The sequence below is a fragment of the Schistocerca serialis genome, chromosome 2 (assembly GCF_023864345.2).
Source record: "Schistocerca serialis cubense isolate TAMUIC-IGC-003099 chromosome 2, iqSchSeri2.2, whole genome shotgun sequence".
Classification (NCBI taxonomy): domain Eukaryota; kingdom Metazoa; phylum Arthropoda; class Insecta; order Orthoptera; family Acrididae; genus Schistocerca; species Schistocerca serialis.
In genome coordinates, this window is record NC_064639.1 from 827,168,208 (window position 1) to 827,181,335 (window position 13,128).

The window sequence follows — 13,128 nt, forward strand, 5'->3', positions numbered from 1 at the left end:
ACATTTTCTTGACTTTAAAACGTAAACACCACCTATGCATTAGGTCTTAGGCTTGTTCCGACTGACTAACTGCTGTCTACAAGGAAGTAAGAGGAGCGCCCATGATCATGGGACAGCGGACAGCATGTCACCAATCCCTCCAGCTGTTACTGCCAGTAGGTGAATCCTCATGATGCTGCTACTTCTTTATTCAGGCAGCTCCTCATTTGGCCTCACGAGGCTGAGTGGACCTTGTATCAGACCTTCCTACCTCAGAAAAGTCCGAGAATGTACCAGGAATTGAACCAAGGTCCTTTATAACTAAAGGCAGAGGTGGAATCGATTTGGCCATGGCAGAGATCTTTCATAATTTTATTGAAAATGTCTATTCTGTATATATTAGAAATGAAAGCCCCTTGCTATGGTATCTGTCTGTATGTGTAGGGTAATCTCAGGGTCTACTGTAGGGAATTTGCTAGGGTTTTCACTAATGGATAGACTTGAGTCATGAGGGAGGTTTGAGATTATAATTTGTTACTCCTATGCCAGACAAGTCGTCTGGATGTAGATACTTATTACTTACTGCTACCCAAAGGCAGAGGTGGAATCGATTTGGCCATGACTTCAAGAAGAGTATAATAATTCCAATCCCAAAGACAGCAGGTGTTGACAGATGTGAAAATTACCGAACTATCAGTTTAATAAGTCACAGCTGCAAAATACTGACACGAATTCTTTACAGACGAATTGAAAAACTGGTAGAAGCCAACCTCTGGGAAGATCAGTTTGGATTCCGTAGAAATATTGGAACACGTGAGACAATACTGACCTTATGACGTATCTTAGAAGAAAGATTAAGGAAAGGCAAGCCTTTGTTTCTACCATTTGTAGACTTAGAGAAAGCTTTTGACAATGGTGGCCGGAATACTCTCTTTCAAATTCTAAAGGTGGCAGGGGTAAAGTACAGGGAGCGAAAGGCTATTTACAATTTGTACAGAAACCAGATGGCAGTTATAAGAGTCTAGGGGCATGAAAGGGAAGCAGTGGTTGGGAAGAGAGTGAGACAGGGTTGTAGCCTCTCCCTGATGTTATTCAATCTGTATATTGAGCAAGCAGGAAAGGAAACAAAAGAATAATTCGGAGTAGGTATTAAAATCCATGGAGAAAAAATAAAAACTTTGAGGTTTGCCGATGACATTGTAATTACGAGGGTTATTCCAAAAGTAAGGTCCGATTCGCCGTAACTATTGAAATTTGGCGCCAATGACAAAACACGCATGCGCGCCGACTCCCGGCAAGCCTTGCGCGTCAAACGCCGCCATTCGCTTTGTTACTGTTGCTGAGTGTAGTTCACAGTGTCACTTTACAATGTTTAAGACAATTGATCAGCCCGCCGATTGTGAAGTAAGGGCAGTGATACGGTTTTTGTCTGCAAGAAACAATTCAGCGGCAGAAATCCATCGGCAGATTACTGAAGTGTACGGTCCTAACATAATGAGCGACAGTAAAATGCGCAAGTGGGTGCGAGCTTTTAATGAAGGACGGGATAATGTGCACGATGAACCACGGTGTGGCCGACCATCAGTGATTTCAGACGATTTGGTCAATGCGGTTGACAAAAAAATTCGTGAAGATCGCCGATTCACTATTACAGACGTAGACATGCATTTTACGAATGTGAGTAGAACAACTTTGTACAGAATTGTGTCTGAACATTTGAAGTTTCACAAATTGTGTGCCCGTTGGGTTCCCAGGCTGCTTACTGAGCCCCAACGAATGAAAAGAATGGCTTTTGCTCTTGATTTTTTGGAGCGATATCATAAGGAAGGTGACAGTCTTTTAGACAATGTTGTCACAGGGGATGAGACATGGGTTTCTCACATCACTCCAGAGTCTAAACGTCAGTCAATGCAATGGCGTCACACGTCATCGCCAGTCAAGATCAACGCAAAGCAGACAATCTCAACACGTAAGGTTATGGCGACTGTGTTCTGGGATAGACGTGGAGTATTGTTAGTCGACTTTATGGAGAGAGGAACAACGATTAATAAAGCCGCCTACTGCGCTACCCTGACTAAACTTCGACGTGCAATCCAGAATAAGCGACGTGGTCTTTTGTCGTCTGGAATCTTGTTGTTGCATGACAATGCCAGACCCCACACTGCAAATGAAACGCAAGCTCTGATCAAGAAATTTGGATGGGAACAGATGGACCATCCTCCTTACAGTCCGGACCTGGCGCCAAGTGATTTCCACCTGTTCCGTTACTTAAAGGAGTTTCTCGGCGGCAAGCGCTTCGACACAGATGATGAAGTGAAAGAAGCAGTTAAGGACTGGTTATCGTCACAGGCGGCCGATTTCTATAACATGGGCATTCAAAAGCTTGTTGAACGATGTGACAAATGTTTAAATAAGTATGGAAGTTATGTAGAAAAATAGATAAAGATGTAAGGAATGTAAATAAAACAATTGTTTTGAAAAAACATTTTAGTTTTGATTTTTTTTTTATAACCGGACCTTACTTTTGGAATAACCCTCATATGTCAGAGACAGCAAAGGACCTGGAAGAGCAGTTGAACGGAATGGACAGTGTCTTGAAAGGAGGGTATAAGATGAACATCAACAAAAGCAAAACTATGATAATGGAATGTAGTCGAATTAAGTCAGGTGATGCTGAGGGAATTAGATTAGGAAATCGGACACTTAAAGTAGTAAAGGAGTTTTGCTATTTGGGGAGCAGAATAACTGATGATGGTCGAAGTAGAGAAGATATAAAATGTAGACTGGCAACGGCAAGGATAGCGTTTCTGAAAAGGAGAAATTTGTTAACATCGAGTATAGATTTAAGTGTCTGGAAGTCGTTTCTGAAAGTATTTGTATGGAGTGTAGCCATGTATGGAAGTGAACCATGGACGATAAACAGTTTGGACAAGAAGAGAATAGAAGCTTTCGAAATGTGGTGCTACAGAAGAATGCTGAAGATTAGATGGGTAGATCACATAACTAATGAGGAGGTATTGAATAGAATTGGGGAGAAGAGGAGTTTGTGGCACAACTTGACTAGAAGAAGGGATCGGTGTGTAGGACATGTTCTGAGGCATCAAGGGATCACCAATTTAGTATTGGAGGGTAAGAATCATTGAGGGAGACCAAGAGATGAATACACTAAGCAGAATCAGAAGGATGTAGGTTGCAGTATGTACTGGGAGATGAAGAAGCTTGCACAGGATAGGGTAGCATGGAGAGCCGCATCAAACCAGTCTCAGGACTGAAGACCACAACAACAACAACAACCCAAAGGCAGATCAGTTTGCTAATGTAAAACTACAGTATAATCAAAATTAGTTCCTACCTTCTGAAATTATGTACCGTACTTGTATACATCGGTATGACAGTATATGTGTCTTAAGAGAAGGGAGCAAATCATTGTTGTGATTAATAAACAACATTTGAGCAGTTTTACTAAAGTGAGTCAGTTTCTTTTCCTGGCGCATATTTTTCCTCCATTTGAAAAATTTACCCTCATGGGGCACAGACATAACTGGAGTATTTATCTTTTCAGAACCAATTGCTGAAGGTTTGGGTAGAGCAGTTACCTGGATTCCCACAAGTTTAAGAAATAACTACTGGTAGATAAATATGCCTCAGATAAATACTTGTCTAATTGGATAATCGCTACTGTACTGTGGCTTTCTTGAAGCTGACTCATGGTATCATTAACCTCCTCCCAAACTGAAGAATTACCACCTGTAAGGGCAGTAATTGATTTGTAATTTTACTTCTTTTTATGAAAAGGATAGAGTACTGCTCTCCATACAGAGGACATGCAGAGTTCCAAATAGGGCACAACAAGAAAAAGACATTCTTCTAAAATAGAAAATGCACACGTTTGCACAAGCACAACTCTCTCTCTCTCTCTCTCTCTCTCTCTCTCTCTCTCTCTCTATCCCTCCCTCCCTCCCTCCCTCACACACACACACACACACACACACACACACACACACACACACACAAAATGAGCATTATTTCTTGCTGCTGAGGCCAGACAGTGTACAGCAACTGCACCTGACAGAAGAAGAAATCTGTGGGTGGTGGCTGAGGTAGGAGGAAGAGGAGGACATAGTGGGATAAGGGTGCAGAAAGATGTGCTGCTTTTGGGGGCTTGCAGGAATGTGGTGGGGACAAGGTACGGATGCTAGGTGCAGTCTGGAGATGGGCAGGGGGGGGGGGGGGGAAGAAGAGTAGGGAGAAAAGAATAGTGAGTGTTTTGGTGGAATAGAAGGCTGTGTAGTGCTGGAGTGACAACAGAGAAGGAGATAGTTAGGTGAAGGAGAGGGACTAGTGAAGTCTGAGGCCAGGGCCATTATGGAAATGTAGGATATATTAAGCATGTTGTTTTCGGCAGCATATTGAGCGACTGACAGATGTAGCTGCCTCTTGGCTGTAGTTTGTCAGTGGCCATTGATGCAGACAGACAGCTTGTTGGTTGTCATTTCCATTTAGAAAGCAGCACAATGGTTGCAGCTTACTTTGTAGTTCACATGACTGCTTTCACAGGTGGCCTTGCCTTTGATGGGATAGAAGGTACCTGTGACTGGACTGTAGTAAGTGGTGGTGGAAGGCTGTATGGTACAGGACTTGCATCTAGGCAGCGTTTTTTGGCTATGAGATGATGTGGGGAAGATTTGGAGGCTGTCGTAGAGGTGGTGGTAGTCCAAGGTAGGTGTTGAAGGTGAATATGTTGGGGAGTTTTCTGAGGTGGAGGACACCCTATGCTCATTCCTCCAGAACCTCAACACCTCCTCCCCCATTCCCTTCACATGGTACTCCTCAACCCGGCAAGCTTTCTTCCTAGATACTGACCTCTATCTCCAAGATGGCTGCACCAGAACCTCCATCAATATCAAACCTACTAACCATCAGCAATACCTCCGTTTTGCCTGCTGCTACCCATTCCATATAAAGAAGTCCATTCCATACAGTCCAGCCTCCCATGACCATCGCATCAATCATGACGAGGTGCCCCCTCCAGATATACGAAGGATCCCACTGAGGCCTTCACAGACCAAAATTGCCCACCCAGCCTTGTACAGAAACAGATCTCCCGTGCCTCGTTTCTCCACTTCCCACATAACCACTGTCCAGCCACAAAAAAGCACTCCCCTCCTGACCCATTACCACCCATGACTTGGGCAACCTAACTGCATTCTCCACCAAAGTTTTGATTACCTCTCATCATGCCCTGAAGTGAGGAATATCCTTCCCACCCCTTCCATAGTGGTATTCCACTGCCCACTGAACCTATGCAACATCCTTGTCCATCCCTGGTACGCCCCTGCTCCCAACCCCTTGCTCATGGTTCATATCCCTGCAATAGACCTAGATGCAAGAACTGTCCCGTACATCCTTCCACCACCACCACCACCAACACCACCACCTACTCCAGTCCGGTCACAGGCATCTCCTAGCCCATCAAAGGTAGAGCCACCTATGGAAGCAGTCGTGTGAACTAGAAATTAAGCTGTAATCACTGTGCTGCTTTCTTTGCGGGCATGACAACCAACAATATCGTGACCAAGGGACAGCTGGACCATTCAGTTGCTGAACATGCTGTCGAACACAATGTACTTCACTTCAATAACTGCTTCACAGCCTGCGCCATCAGGATTCTTCCTCTCAACAACAGCTTTTCTGAATTACCCGGGAGGGAATTCTCCCTGCAACATATCCTACTTGCCTGTAATCCTCATGGCCTCAGTCTTCACTGTACATTGTTCATCATAAGAATAAATGTGATGTAAACAAACACAAATGCAGTAATTGGTCAGCGCCACAGCTCTCGTACACTGGTGGTGTTCCGCTCTTGGAAGGAGGTTGAACGTATGTAGTAGATATCTTATTACTGTGTCACTACAAATGAAACTTTTAAGACATTCTGGTGAATTAATAGCCATCCAAGTTTTTCATAATCATACTTTAGCTACGTAATTTTTATTTCAAAAATCTTGGACAGTCACAGTCTCTGTAAATGGCACTTGTGCTCTTATTGTCCCGCTGTTCATATGTACTGCTCCCTGCTTCATATAGAAACACATGAATGGAATACTGTTAAGGAGGGAAACAAATTTTTGTTAATGTTTTTCAAAGATTATGGAGAAAAATCAGCTTTGATGCTTTTCGAGAAACACTTTGTCATAAACATAAGTAATGTATTACAGTTATATGTGGCATGATTGGTAGTGTCGTAGAATGATAACCAAGTGTGTTGGTGGGCAGCGGTTTGCTACCTGTCATGGTTTATCTCTCTTTTTTGTTCAGTTTGAATACCTGACTCATTTAAACATGGAATTCATCAAATATATGGTACTTGACTCATACTTAACCATCATTTTTCAAGAAAAATTCCTAATTACATATCGCATGCAAAATTCTGGTTTTCATTGCTAATACACATTCTGAATTATCAGTATTTTATAAAAGACTGTTGAAGTTAAGAAAACATTACACAATTAAATTTTTTTGAGAAAAACAAAAAATCAAATACTCTTTGAATATGCCCGTTGGTTTGTAGGACAGATGTGGCCTCACATGAGCCAGAGTGATAAGCGTTATAGAAACATGGAAAACAAGAATTTTCACGCCATTGAGGACTCTGTACAAATGCATCATATTTACAGTTCTCACCTTAACACTGCGATCTGGACCCAGTGGAATTGATCTGGAGCCAAGTTAAGGAAGGTATTTTGTCGATAACAAGACATTTAAGTTGCTGAATGTACTGGAACTAATGCACAAAGCTTTGTGGCTCTTCAGTGCCGAACGATGGCGAAATGCAGAACAGCACTTCATAAAAGAGGAGTAGGAAATGTGAATTTTTGATGGCTTGGGATTCTGTTGCTGATCGCCTCATTGTCAATGGAGCAGTACTGAAATATATTCCTCGTAGTCCAATACGGAAGGAGCTCAGAGATTACCAGATGACTGAATGTCTAATACCTTCAGTGGCTTCAATATTTAATGTTGTGGTGAAATTCTGGCAACGCACTTTTGCACCACACATCGTTCATGCAGAAAAATGGCCCTTGTGAAAGTCAGGAATTTTCTTCACTCTTGTTTCTAATTACAATACTATGTGAGCTAAGATAGAGTGCATGTTATGTTTGCCGTCCAATCACTGAAAAAGCATATCACCCAAGTTTTACCATTATTTCCATCTGTTTAAAAATTAAACGACATTCAAAATTATATTGTTCTCTGCTCGTCTCTTTTTACATCTTTACAACTGTTTCGTCACTGCAGGTTAGTTAGATCACTTGCCTGGCCAGTTCTGTCCAAGTTAAATATGACGGTAAAGCTGTTCCACCATATTATCGCTGAGTCGATGTGCGCATAACATACAGCATAAAACTTATCCTTAGTACCGTACTTGACTGTACTCAAGACAGATTGGTTTCTGCTCCAGGTGATACAAAATCGAATGAGGTTCCAGCAAACATGAATGAATACATAATGTAATGTTTGCATAAGGTTTATTCTTATGATTAGCGTTCGGATCGATATACACTTAAAACCCACAAAATATGCACCAAAACTTCTCGAAATATGCAGTTAAAATATGCTATTACTGACAGTATATGCCTTTAAATATGCAGCTAAAATTCTTTAATTATGCATTTCTCTTAGATAATTTTTTTAAAATATTCATGTTACTTGGGAAAATTAATGAATACCCATCAAACATTTTCAATAATGGCTAAATTCAATGAAAAAAAGGAAGTATAACATGGGTACTGACACGATAAATTTGCTAAATTCTAAAATTAGAGTTTGTTTGAACTACCAACATTTTTTCCATATTCTGCACATGAAAATTTTTCCTGTGGTCAGATAATAACATTTTCAGTCTTGTGGTCAGATATAACATTTTCAGTCTTGAAAATGATCGTTCAACATCACATGATACTACAGATAAAAATTTAAGAGCAGCAACATCAGAAGACATGAAATCATTTAGATTCTTGGAGTGTTTTTTTCCTTCCAGTAACTGAGCGATCTTCCGAATCGTAAGCCAACCAGGATTTCTTTGAAGAACTGCATCCAATTTTCTTCTAAGTCTCTCGCCAATCAGACCTGGCCAACTCTTTCTCTGTGTCCTGAGTCCTTCGATGAGAGCCACTGCCTTTCGTAGCTTCCATATTACGAGTCTCAAGTTTCTCAGTTAGGCCTGGAAGGCTACCCAAGTGCACTCAGATGAACGATAGGCTGTGTAAAATGCTGGAATTCTTCAGGGTGTCCTTGGCTTTTGTTATGGCTAAATTTTCGCTATCTTCAAAGCCCTTTAGGACCTGGAACAAGAAAGTAGTAATCTAGTGAATGTCAGTTTAAAGCTGAAAAATGCTGTACAGCGAAATAAGCTTAATATTTGAATTCTGTGTTGTGTTCGTTTTATTTGCTTATTCAATTTATCCAGAACTACGTATGCATCCATACTTCTTCAACTTTAATGTGGTTGTTTGCATAATAGTTTGCAGCCGAAATCCACATTCCCCATCTCTTCAAGACTGGTTCAGGTGGCAGAGGACAGTGAGGGTGAGCAGTCTTGAAAGTTTTCTCTCGACTTGGTGCCTTGATGAAAACTTTATTTAGCGAAGATATAAGGCTGTTGACCTGAGGCAGTGTGGGTCTGACCTCTTCGGCAACTCGATGGATGCTGTGAGCCAGACACGTGAGGTGAATAATTTTGGGGTAAAACACCCGGAAATACTCTGTGGCCTTCAGCATATATGCGGCAATATCTGCCACAATGGTCAAAACCTTGTTCTTCCCACGTTTCTGATCTTCACTTCTCCATAGCATGCCTGAAAGAAAATAAGAGGATTTTACAATTTTTTTTTATTATCTGTTCGGGACATGATGGGAAAAAGTAATTATTGGCTTGAGATATGATGTAAAAACTGTGCTCTTATATTACCTATAATTTATTTTAAACTGATCAGTGTTGGCAGAACTTATATAATGCTTCCTGCACTGTGCGTGCAATCATGGCACGTGTCGTTTGCTCCACTTCTTTGCACAGTATGAGGTGTCCTCGTCCAGCCTCATCAGCAGGGAGTTTTCCAACTATGACTTGCACCACATACTGACTGAATCAGTGGTTTCGTCAATGGGTAGCCAGACCAGAGAATCGCCAATGTCTTTCCTAATATTCCCCAATGTCTGTAATAGAGAAACTAAATTAAAAAATACACATAAACATGTGGACACTATGTTGGAGACGTACATACGAAAACAAACTATATCTGTTTTAGCACCTACCTATATTTTGACTATTTTCTTATGTATATATATTGATCAAAATAATAGTTGTTTAGTTCGCACAAAAAAATTATATTCTTTAAAAATAAATTTACTCTCTTTTTTGCAGAGAACGTTGCGAGATCGCTGTTTGTTTCTCAAGTCCTTTCTTCATTTGCCTTTTTCTTTCTTGAAAAAGTTCACTCACTTTAAATGTAGGTGTTTTTTTTACGTTCAAGTAACAATGTTCATTTTACAAAAATAAACATTCAAACTTAATTTTAATTTATTTTTCGAGTTTTTTTTTTTTTAAATTAAACGGCTATTATTTTGGCCCATGCATATATCAAATTATATCCATTGACTTTCACCTACCTACATTCATAAAAATTACCGAAAGACCTTACCTTTTCATACAGTGGGTCCACATAGTTCTTTCTGAGCGTATATTCGTGAGGAATATCTTTTCCTGTGTATTTTTTCAAGAAGGTCCTTAATCCTTCATTCTCCAGCTTATTCAAGGGGATGTTTGCTTTTATTAAAGCCTCACAAAGATCTTCATTGAACTCATTTTTGTCGTCCATATGCTTCGAAAATGAGGAGATCAATGGTTGCTGTGAAGTTTTGAACTGTGTCTTGGTTACATTGTTCTGGTGCTGAGATGTCTTTTTATGCTGATCCAGTTGAAATTTTTTCTCAACCCTTGTCTAAAGCGTCGGAGAAGTGAATAAATATCATACAAAAATGTAAGAAAAGTGTGTACCCGCGAGATGGTCACTCAAAAAAGTAAATGAAGACTACAAATAAGTTTCTAAAAATTGAAACTTAGATCCCCTCACGACATTTAACATTTTTTTTAATTTGCAAGAATGCTAAAGGTAATTCCTAAAAATGTCCCCCCCCCCCCATTTGTACATAGAAAACATGAACAGAAATTTACAAATGCACTTAATAATTGTTTTAATTTCTTTGAAAAATTATCGAAAAAGAAAAAAACAAAATTAAACTTACCTCTTTTTCACATAGTTGGCAGAATATTATTTTTCCATCCGTTGTGAAAGTGCAATCGCTCCCAATCCATTTCCATAAATTATTGATTTTTGGCCTGGGCATATTTGTAATTTGAAGAAGGTAGCAAAGAGTTGATGTGAACAGCACGGAAACACATGCAAGAATGATTCATATTCTGAAATGCCAACAGTAACTAGTAGGGCATTCAGAATGAGATTTTCACTCTGCAGCGGAGTGTGCGCTGATATGAAACTTCCTGGCAGATTAAAACTGTGCCGGACCGAGACTCGAACTCGGGACCTTTGCCTTTTGCGGGCAAGTGCTCTACCAACTGAGCTACCCAAGCACGACTCAAGCCCCGTCCTCACAGCTTTACTTCTGCCAGTACCTCATCTCCTACCTTCCAAACTTTACAGAAGCTCTCCTGCGAACCTTTCAGAACTAGCACTCCTGAAAGAAAGGATATTGCGGAGACATGGCTTAGCCACAGCCTGGGGGATGTTTCCAGAATGAGATTTTCACTCTGCAGCGGAGTGTGCGCTGATATGAAAGTGCCCGCGAAAGGCAAAGGTCCCAAGTTCGAGTCTCGGTTCGGCACACAGTTTTAATCTGCTAGTAGGGCATTGTTGGCACATGCAGAGATCAGGTGAGCGGCCTGAACACGCATTAACTGCGGGCAACAAATACCGAAGCACGTTTCTACTCCGATAATCTATCTTGCAACAATGAACCATCACAAGTCTTCAGCATCCTTATCTGAGAGACTGCCTAAGTGTAAAAACAAGACTATGTCCCTCCATAAGCTACCCACGTTAACCTGAAAGGCTTTTATTCTGATAGCTCGTCCCGTATTATCTCATTTTGGAAATTTATTGGCCTAATATTCTGGGAGGTTCTTTGGTTGTCAGGGAACAAAACAAACCTCAGTATGACCTCTAAATGTCAAAAATATGCATCTTTATGGCCATTTCCTCTAAATATGACAATAATATGCTCAAACGCCAAAAATATGCAAATATATGCATTTTAAATTTGAATTTAAAGTAGCCTAGTACCTCCAAAATATCATAATACTTAAAGATACAACACCAGGTACCGTAAAAAAAGATGTGCAAAATCCGAACTCCACTTGTGATTGATGGAGTATAGTCCTTGTCCTTCACTTAACAATTGCCTTCCCTGATCCAACTCCAGTACTACACAGCCTTCTATTCCACCAACACACCCCGCAGTATTATTCCCCTCCTCTACTTCCCTCCTTTACCACTCCCATTCTCCCCCACCCCTGCCCTCGCCCCCAAACCTCATAACTGCACCTAACAGTGGTCATGGGTGTGAGAGATGGCTTCCATGAATATATGTGTGTGTGTGTGTGTGTGTTTTGTCTACTGTAGATCATCTTTTGGCTGAAAGCTCAAATATACAGTAGTATTTTTATATTGCTCGTCTACAACTCATCGTCCCCTCCATGTGGTGAGTAGCAATCTGACCTGGTCCGAGCTGCTGGAGTTGACGGTCATGTATGCATGAGGTGTGTGAATGAATGGTGTGTGTTTCTCCTTCTCTTTCTTTTTCTGATGAATTCTGTGGCTGAAAGCTAAAGTGTAGGTGTCTATTAATTGTGACCATCTGGAACTTAACATGTCATATTTACAGTAAGTAGCAGTCTATCTTTTTGTTACATTGAGGATAATCCAGCCTGGAGTTTCCATTGTTTAATCTATCCTTTTCATAATATTGTCTTTATTCCATCCTGGATACACCATCATGTGAATTTGTTCTTTTTTATTTTCTTGTATTTCAGTAAGTTTTCTTAAGGACAATCAACTCTCTTGGGGGGAAAATAGCTGTTATTTTGACCTAATCAGCAGGTTTTTTTTTTTTAAATTATGCTTCGTACAAAAAGAGGTAAAGAATGTGGACATGTGGAAGGATCAAAACCATGAAAGCTGATTTCATGTTTTTAAGCATTGTGTATTGTTATGGCATTGATTTTAAACTGAGTATCATATTTGGTGATAAAAGCCTTTACCCAGTTTGAAATATTTTTGTAGCATGTCTTTCCTCAGATTGGAAGTTCTCAAGAAGGTACAACTTTTGTGTCTTCCATCCATAAAATGTACTGTTAGAGCATAGAAATTAAAGGTATATATAGCTGTCCACACTTCATTGACTTTGCAGCAGTCAAATAATTTTTTAATTTTATCAGATAACTAGGCATTATAAAGTTTGATAATATGTTTCAAATTTGTAAATTATATGTTGGACAAAGTACATTCATAGATATTTTTAATGTTGAGTGTTTAATGCCGGAAATCTATTTAATGTGATTGGCTTAATAACATTGACAAAGTTACATATGGATTATTGAAAATGAAAAGCATTGGAAGTGGGAGCATTACAACAAAAAAAAGTAAATCAGTATACGGACAGGATTGAAAGTACTGAATATATATCGAGAGGAAGGAAAATGTCGTCTCAGCCGAAGCATACATCCCCGGGGAAAATTTGCAAGAACTGATTTCTTGAATGTCTGGGATGATTTTGATCATGAATATCTTCCTGACTCACATTATTCCAGAGAGACTGTTGGATGCACATTGTTCTAGAAAGACTGTTGGATGTCTGGACTTTAGGTTTGATGAGGGGCCAGAGAAGCAGGAAGTTATGTGCTGACAGTAACAACTATTTTTTACCAGTTTGGTGAAATGGTATCATACATTGCTGGAAGCTCATGTAGGTGAGGGCAGTGTGGTTGACTTATGTTCAGCAACAGCAAAATATGTCAAATGTAAAAATTAAAGTACTATTAATATGCACTATTTAACCAGTTAAAACTAGAAA

The 13,128-nt window shown here is 40.1% G+C and overlaps 1 protein-coding gene and 1 non-coding gene across 2 annotated transcripts in view; one reads left to right on the forward strand and one right to left on the reverse strand.

Moving 5' to 3' along the window:
- The window catches only part of LOC126458086 (WD repeat and HMG-box DNA-binding protein 1), a 219,437-nt gene that overhangs the window by 10,898 nt on the left and 195,411 nt on the right, over positions 1 to 13,128 (forward strand). The gene's annotated exons all lie outside the window — the stretch shown is intronic.
- On the reverse strand, positions 10,557 to 10,631 carry Trnal-caa (transfer RNA leucine (anticodon CAA)). Its single transcript has one exon. It is a non-coding gene; the product is annotated as a tRNA-Leu (tRNA).